Here is a 9087-nt window from a genome sequence, read left to right as displayed (position 1 = left end):
AAGGGAAACAGGTCATCAACAGTGCCACATAATTCCAACATTCTGGATCTTTCTCACGCCTACAGTTCTTCAGCACTTACTGAAGCCAAGGGATTTTTGGACATGTTAGAATTTTACTATGAGCATATTTGACTTTCAAAAGCATATATGAAAGAACTGCCATATATATACATATATGTCTGTTTACAGTCAATCCTTGAACCACTGTACTGTTATAAAGCTTGATTGGCCTTTGCTTGGTCCCTGACTGGGCAAACATTTTCAAGTTGAATAATACTTTGGTTTTATTGAAAGCCATTATGAAAAATAACGACATAAAGTTTCTTATGGTATTATATACAATATATTGTTGTTTTCTTTCTTTTTTAAAATATTTATTTATTTATTATTATTAATTTATTTATTTATGATAGTTGTTTTCCATTCCAGAAGTCTTGATTTGAAACACGAGTCCGAAAATTTTCCCTTTGGAAATTAGTGCTAAGAAGAGCTTTGCTTCCCTTGAAGAACTATCAGCCGCTTTTTGCAAATGGCAATTATGTAACTGGTTGGGGCACTTGACTAGCAGGAAGCTCAGTGGTTTAATTTGGTTACTCAATAGTATGTTTACTCTTACCTGTATGTTTTTCCTTGGATCCTATTATACGCTTCTAAATATTTATTTTTAAAAGTTTACTGTGCCTGTCTTTTGGAGCTATTCAAACCCCTCATTTAATGAAGTGGTGGGATAAGCAAATATTACAAATAAGTAACTTTTTAAAAAGGGATCAAGTTTGGGAGTAAAATAAAATGACCCCGTGGAATTCCCATGGAATTACTTCCTCACTACTTAAATCAATGTATTGGAGTTTCCTCTTTGGGAATTAAGCTTGGAACTCTTTTTTTTTTTTTTTTTCCATTTCTTATTGAATGCAACATTGGAAAAATTAGCTAAAAAGCTCTACCCTAGGGAGATGTCAACGTTAATAAAATTCTAAGGAATTTGCTAATTTCTAATAAAATGATACCAACTCATCATTCTCACCATAATCACAGCCTGTTAGAATTTTATGTACTGAATACTTTCTTTTTAGATAGAGAATAGTTTGAAAGCATCAATTAAGCATTTTTCTTTTTATCCCCTCATTAATGCATGAGAAATGTGACTATTTTATCTGTAAGTGAAATTAGTAGGGAGGGAATTTTAGTCATTTTTGATGGCAAAACTTCACATTTTGAAGTTTTGAAACTTAAAATGTGTCAAGTAAACATTTTAAAATGTTGGAATGGGTATTATTTATGATTCAAAATTCAAAAAATACAAAATTATATCTAGTGAAAAGTTTCTCTTCAAATCCTGCCCTCCAGCTGTCCAACTCCCTTCCCAAGGTGCAATCAATCTCAGCAGTTTCTGATATATCTTTTCAGAGATATTTTATGCTTATACAAACAAACGTATATATATATATATGTTTACATACAAGTGTATATGATTTTTCCCTTTTAATAGAAAACGTAGCATACTATTAGGTAGTTGTTTTACATTTTTAAAAATTGTGCACATAATGTGTCTTGGAGATCATTTCAAAAGACTACAAAGAGCTTTCCCTTTTTAAAAATTTTTTGGTTACTAGAACATAGAGCAGTGCTTATTAACGTTGGCATGTAACACATTTGTTTAAATGCAAATTTTCTTTTAGTTTCTCTTTTCTTTTTTTCTTCACTCTTTTCTTAAGCCCTCATAGGATGCCATTCACGGCTGTTTCATAGCTTACCAGTCCATTATTAATGAACATTTATACTTTTTTCAATCTCTTGTTATTGTAAACAATGCTGAAATGGATAAGCTTATACACATCTACCATTTCTCGTGTGTTGTAAGATGAATTATGTTTAGACTTACTGGCTCAAAAGACATGTGCTTTTATAATCTTGTTAGGTAGTATGAATTGCCCTCAGTGGAGTCATTTTAATGTACATGCACATCTGCATTGTGACTGCCTGTTTCTCCACCCTCTTGCTAAGACACAGTGGTAATCAAACTTTCTAATCTTTGTGGTTCTGATAAATGAAAAGGTGTTTTCTCAGTGTAGACTTAATTTGCATTTTTCTAGTGGAGATAAAAAAGTTAGCATAAATTTTTAAGGACAAAGGACCTGTAAGTTATGTGGAGTATTATCTGACCCTTATTACTGTTCCTGGAGCCTGTAGCAGGTTAACATTGGAGTTCAGAGATCAAGAACAGTGGCAAAATGCCCAGAACCAAGATTGGAAAAAAAAAAAAAAATCAACAGGCCCCATTTCAAGCATATTTGCCTTGACAAAGTCCCTGATGATGTCCCTAGAAGGTAACTTCTGTTTTTATGTGCATGCAATTAGAAGCTAAGTTTCAGATTCCCCGAGGACCACAAAAGTTGCTTCTAATTGCTGAGGAGAGGGACATTCCCCCCCCCCCCTTTGCTTCAATCTATCTCTTGGAAAAATGAAGTAAAACAGGTTCTATATTTATAGATAAAACTAAGCCACACAATAGAACTGTGGGGGGTTGGACCAAATCATCTGGGTCACATGAGGGTTATAAAGATTAAATGATATGTTTAACACTAGGACTATTCTGCTTAGGAAGGAAGCATGTTGCTAATTAGCATAATTGCCTCATGACTTGTAATAACTATATCAGTGCATTGATGTGTTTTTTGGTTTTGGTGCTTTTGCATTCAGGAGAATCATTCAATGGTGTTTAATGCTCTTCTCTTTAAAAATAGTCACACACCAAGAAAAAAAAATCACACGCCTTTTAAAGTCACAAATATGTTAGTTACATGTCTGTTTTTGCAATAGGTACATTCAAAGCAAGTTGGCACGCGAAAGAATAGAAAGACAAGATCATGAGTTAGGCTAGATGGGTTTGCATCACCTCTCACTAGCTGTGTGACCCTGAGTAAGTCACTTGACTTCTGAGCTTTCATTTCTTCAGCTGAAAAATGGAGATAATAATCTGACCTATTTACCCTGGGTCTCATTGAGGAAATATTGGGACATTGTAATGTGAAAAGGCTTTGCAACTCTAAATGGCAATACATCTGTTAGTTGATTCCACGTTGCTGGTATAGAAAACTTAGTCAAATACAATATCCTCAGATTAATTCCCTGAGAAAGCTTCTCTTAAAAAGCTTTTAGCAAATTCAAGCCGGTTATAATTATCATTCTTTTTTTAAATTTGGGTCTGGGTTGTCTGACAATAGCGAAGCAACATTATTATACATATTATACATCATTTCTCGTAAGCGGAATAGCGTTGAATGAAGGATATATCTACAGAAGAAAACATTTTATGAGTCTAATAGACAGCTATGGATGAAATTCATTCAGCTTAGCGAAGAAGGACTGCCTCTGTGTTTAGAGAAAAGTGGGTCGGACCTCGTTGATCCCCCTAAGTGTTATAGAGTCTTTCCACTTCTTTTTCCAAGATCTTTCAGCTGAAGGCTCATTTCTTTAACCTTTCATAGGCGTTTGCTAGTCAACCTCTTAGTGGTACGAAGATAAAGCAGACCCGGAGTCGGACGCTCTCAAAAGACAGTCAGTGCCTGTTCCTAGCGGCCCTCGGTCGGGATAATTCTGCAACCTCCGGGCTCCCCGCCCCCCCCGGCCCGCCCCCGCTGCAGTGCCCCGGGGCTCGCTGGAGCCGGAGGCTCGCGGGGACAGCGCGGCGGGCCGGACCGGGAGCCGGAGCAGGAGCCGGAGCCGAGCTCAGCTGCGACCGCCCGCGGGGACGTGAGCGGCCCGGGGACGCGCGGCTCAGCCAGGTGCGCGGGCAGCAGCCGCCGGGCGCCGCGTTGTGCACGTGGCAACAGGTGCAGCGCGGCCCTGGGCTGGCGGCGGGGGGGTGGGGGGGGGCTCGGGGCGCGTCCGCCTGTAGCCCGGGAGCGTGCGGGGCTCGGGGACCCGGACGGGGACGCGGGAGCGCGGGAGGAGCGGCCGAGACGCGGGGCAGAGCGCGGCGGGAGCTCCCGAACCCGCCTCCCGAGGTGCCGCCGCGCCCTCCGCGGCTCCCTCCCGGGGCTCCCTCCCGGGGCTCAGCGCCCCCTCCGCGGCTCCCTCCCGGGGCTCCCCTCCCGGGGCCCAGCGCCCCCTCCGCGCCGCCCGCCTCTGTCTCCAGCAGCGGAGGCGCAGGCTGGGGCCGCTGGGGGGGGGGGGGGGGCGGCGGCGGAGCTTTTCTATTTACAAGTTTCCCCGACTCCCCGCCCTGGCTCCACCCCCCGCGGCTCGGGAGGCGGGGAGGCTGGGGCGCCCGGACTCGGGGTTCCCGCCCGGCCGCTGCAGCCTCCCGGGGCGGGGTGCGGGCCGGGCCGTGCGCGCCCAGGTGCGGACGCCGCGCGCGGGGCGCCTCCGCGGGGGACCCAAGGGCGCCGGGGCGCTCGGGCCAGGGCTCCCCGGGGCTGCGCCTCTGCACGCCCCCCCCGCCCCCGAGGAGGAGGAGGAGCTGCGGGTGAGTGCGGGGTCGAGACCCGTCCGGCCGCCGGCGCGCGGCGGGGTGTGGGGCGGGGGCGGAGGGGACGCCGTGAGCTCGGCGCTGCGAGGCGGGCGGCCCCAGCTGGGGGGGGGGGGGGGCTCTCCGGGGCTCGCTGCCTAAGGCGGTCTCGCCGGGTCCGCGCAGCTGGCGCGGCGGGGGCGGATGCGGAGCGCCCCGGAGCTGTCACCTTGAAAGTGACCGGGGCGGGGGGGGGGCTTGCAGCGGAGTTGGCCGGGCTGTGCTGGCAGCTGGAGGCCGCCCGCCACGCACGCGCCCCCGGGCCCAGCCGCCCCAGCCTCCTGGCGCTGCGGGTCGCTCGGGCCGGTTCTCAGCATAGGCGCCCAGGGCTGCGGTGGGGCTCCAAGGAGGTTGCCGCAGCTCCCAGGGCCCCCTCGTGCCGTGCCTCCCCCCTTCCTGCAGCTGCCTGGTGCTTTTCTAGCTCTCTAGAAAAATCTACGCCTGAATCCAGTCACCCGATTGACTGCTACGCTGCACTAATTCTTGGACTTGTGGGTTGACTCCCCTTAAATTCTCCTTTTTCAAGACTCACTGCACGTGTGACTAAGTTATTTGTTGACTTTGACTTAGCATGATCTTGGAGTAGGAATGGAGAGATCCTGCCGTAGCCTGCAATCAAGTTTCACCTACTCTGGGAACTACTACTGAGAACTTCGTAGTTTGTGTGCTAAGAAAGGAAATCCAGTGTGTCGTGTTTGAATAAAATCAAAGTCTTATGCCAAACGGTGGTGGGGGTGGGGAAATGACAGGGTTCACGTTTTGCCAGGTGATGGGATTTCAATCATCAGCAAGCTAAATCCTTATCCCTGGGCGTGGAGGGTGGGGTGCAGGTGTTAGGAGGAGAGGGAAGGAGGGGGGACCTTCCAGGAGGGAGGGGAATAAAAAGGAAACAAGGCGCTGCTTCCTGGGAACCTATGACCTCCTTAAGGAGTCTAGATACACCAGAGAGCAGTGTGTGGTTAACCCGAAGGGAAACTGAAGAGTTTGGAAATGCAATAGAGTAGACCAGCTTCTTTTTCAGGGATAATTAGGGCAGGAATTGGACAACTTAAGTTGAAACAATGATGCCTTATTTACATGGTGCTTTGCAATGTGTAAAATGCTTTTATGGACTTTTTTTTTTCCCCTTAAATACAGTATTCCATGAGGAAAGCTATACAAAGAAATGCTTAGAACTACTTATCCTTAAAACAAACTTAGTGGAATGGAGTTTAAATTAATATGTACTATTTATTTAACTTGTGCCAACTTTTCCCTCTTTTAAAAATCAGAATTGTAGAGAAAATAGTGCTTGTAGAAGATCTGCACCTTTTAATTCTGTATCAGTAATACATGATTACAGTTTTGGATTATTTCATAAGGTTATAAAGTTCTAGCTAGATTTCTTTCTCAGTATTTCAGTTATTAGACTGAAGCATTTAGGAAGCATGTCATGTCATTGTCCTCTTCTGTTGGCCTTGTTCTCTGTATGCTTGTTGTATAAAAATGGGTAGATTCAGAAAAAGTAGGAGTTAAATAATTCCACTACCCAAATATCACATTATTTTCTTTGTGCTTGTTAATAGAACATAGTTTTTTTTTTTTTTTTACAGTTATATAGTTTATACAAATAACACTGCTGACTTTTTTCCTGCTTAGCATGAGGGAAAAGTTTCCAGGTCACTACAGTTCTCCAGGAATCTTATTTTAGTGGCTACATAATGTTACATTATAATGAGGTAACAAATTATTTATAAGCTGAATTTTATTTCCAATTATTATTAAATATACACTGTTGCAACAAATATCCCTTATAAAACTTTATCTACAGGGCGTATTTCCTTAGGATGTAGTCTTTGAAATACAGTTTTTGGCTCAAAGATATAGAGGGACCATTTGCTTTGCCAAAAAAAAAAAAAGTCTTACCCAAGTATGATCCCGCCAACACTCTGAGTACCTGTGTTACTATATGCTTGTTAATAAAGGCGGAATCATTCTTAAAAGGAAAAGTAATTTTTACAGCTTTATAAGTAAACAGTGCTTTCTTGATACCTAAATTTCCAGGTTGGTTGGTTTGTTTTGAGAACAGCAGGCACAGGTAGGAGGAATGGCAGAGGGAGATGGAGATGCAGGCAACCTGCTGAGCAGGGAGCCCAATGTAGGGCTCAATCCCAGGACCCCGGGATTAGGGCCTGAGCAGAAGGCAGGTGCTTAATGGACTGATCCACCCAGGTGCCCCTACTAAATTTCCAGTGATTTAATTACAAATCATGAATATCCAGAGAATTTAGTTATTTTTCACTTTTATTCACTTTTTTGAATGTAGTGCCAAATTTCTTCTGCTGGTTTGTTAGTATTTTTCTAGTTATAAGAACTTTTATGGATTAATAATAAAGTTTTGCGTTCTTATTGTAGATTTTTACCCCATAATATCTTGGCCTTTTAAAGACCAATACCATGTATTTATAGTGGTTTTGACTTCGAGATGTTCTATAATGTAGTCAAGTCTGTTGACTTTCTCAACAAAATCAACACTTCTGAATCATAGCTTCAGAATTGGGTGATGATGGCGGGCGATGACTTTTAGGAGAATCTCACCACCTCCCCCCGTCAAATTCTGAGTCAGACTTTTCAAATCCAATAGAACAACCTCCAGGTCCTGGAGTAGAGACTGTTGCAAACCAGATTAGGTTTGTTGATAAGAAATAGTTGTGCATGGTATAGACCATTAGGAATAACATTCTTCAAAATCAGAACAAAGTTTTAAATCCCAGGAAATGTTTCAGATCTGTTGTTCAGTGATTATGTAAATAGTGATTAGGCTCACAAACCATTTTTATTGATTTGTAGGATTCGTTTGTAGTGTTTTGTTAGATTGTACAATCATTACAGTTCATACTAAATTGTTGATGCATCTTTTCTTGATGTCTAGATAATGTATATATTTAAAATTTTTCCCAAGTTTCCAACACTACTCACAGATGAAACTATTTGAAGGTGGGGATAAGCAGCCTGATTTTTCCAAACTTGAGTTACCTTTCCATACTAAAGAAGCTTAAATATATCCTGAGAACTTCTAAAAGCCTTGCTGAACATATTCTCCATCTCTTATAGCCCCCAAAGAAGCCACCAGACCATGTAGGAACCTTGAAGATGAAGCTGGTGTGTGTTGTGTTTGAGGGCGTGTAAAAAAAAAAAAAAAAAATGAGCCCAAACTATCTCTGGAGGCAGGTGAGCCTCCTAGGAGATGACTGCTACTTGCCTGGCAGGGACCTGGGCAGCGGTGGTTTTGGCCTTTGGAGAAGTAAGGAGTGACTGAGGATGCGTGATCCTATGCTGCAGGAAAAGAATTAGGTCATATGGGGTAGGACTTCACCGGCTTGAAATTTTTTTTTTCCAGAAAACCCTGCTTTTACCAGGGTTTCCCCATACTTTGGGAAATCTGTTATAACCAGTAGCTGAGTTCAATTGGCAACTACTTCTAAAGATGTATTTTTCTCAATCGGTTTATACAAGATATCTCTGATTTTTTTTTTTTTTAAGAAATGATAGCAATATTATTTGAAATCAGTTCTTACTCTTCTGTGTGGGCAGTTATCCATGATATTAATGCATGACTTTTTTCTTACTCAGGATGAAAAGACTTTTACAGTTGAGGGTGACGTATTTGGGGGTTAATCTTTACTGTGTAGATAAATACAATAAAACTTCATTCCCATATACCATAAGGTATTTTGCGATTTACGTAAACAATATACATCAGGGTAATCACAATCAAGGAAGAGAGGGTTTGCTCAACAAATAGAGAATAATAAGATTGACTCTAGAGGTGTTAGGTAAATAGCTTTCAATCACTTCAGAATTCCATTTTTGGAATCTTTGATTCCAAAACAACTTTATGTATTAAAGCTGGTAGATTTTCTGTAGCCTGCAGTTGAAGCCCGATATTGAAGAGAAAATACTTAAACTGTACTCGCATCTTGTTAATAGGCTTATTCCTAAACTTAGTGTTCTGTGTACGTATTACTTGCATGAGTAAAAGTAAGAAAAATCATACAACCCTCCATTCTCACATAGAAGTTTTATTTCATTTTGAAGTTGTAAAACTAAGTAGATTTAAAGTCACTTAAAAGTTCTTTTGAGGAGACCTGTTTACTTTTTAGTAGGCTTGATTCCATTCATTTTGAGCAGTAAAAGAAGATCACATGCAGGTCATAAGCTTCTCAGACTAGCTGCAAAGGGCAAAATGGTTGCTGGGAAATTACTTCCAGGTAATGTGAATTTTGCCTGAAATTGTAATGATTTCATGTTTCAGTAAGAGTTCAGCTCCACTTAAGCTGAAGAGCAGATCTGGCCAGCTTCCCACCATGTGCACACAGCAAGAGAAAGAGCAGACTGGGAAGAAAACAGACTGAGGAGACCCCAGTCTTAGAGACCCCAGTCTTAGAGGCAAGATGCCATGGAAAGAGGGGTTTAAAACCATCAAATTCCTTATTTTCACTCTTCTACATTCTTATAAGTATTTGTACCTTGTCAATTTATACTTACACTGAATGCAAAGAAAATTGGTGCTTATGTTCGTGGGCTAATCAACCATG

The 9087-nt window shown here is 42.6% G+C and overlaps 1 protein-coding gene across 4 annotated transcripts in view; it reads left to right on the top strand.

Annotated features, from left to right (window-relative positions):
- The first annotated feature begins 3644 nt into the window (after positions 1 to 3644).
- MTUS1 (microtubule associated scaffold protein 1) overlaps positions 3645 to 9087 on the top strand; it is a 165616-nt gene continuing 160173 nt past the window's right edge. Inside the window, exon 1 of one of the 4 annotated variants that reach the window (XM_049094939.1) lies at positions 3645 to 3785. The gene's annotated coding sequence lies outside the window, so the exon portion shown is untranslated. Of the gene's footprint in view, positions 3786 to 4263; positions 4469 to 9087 lie in introns of those variants that run through there. The other 3 variants (XM_025469116.3, XM_049094940.1, XM_025469193.3) reach the window with 3 other exon arrangements.

This window comes from Canis lupus, chromosome 16, assembly GCF_003254725.2.
Source record: "Canis lupus dingo isolate Sandy chromosome 16, ASM325472v2, whole genome shotgun sequence".
Lineage (NCBI taxonomy): Eukaryota > Metazoa > Chordata > Mammalia > Carnivora > Canidae > Canis > Canis lupus.
The sequence above is the reverse complement of the archived record's forward strand: the minus strand, read 5'-3'. Positions and strand labels throughout refer to the sequence as shown.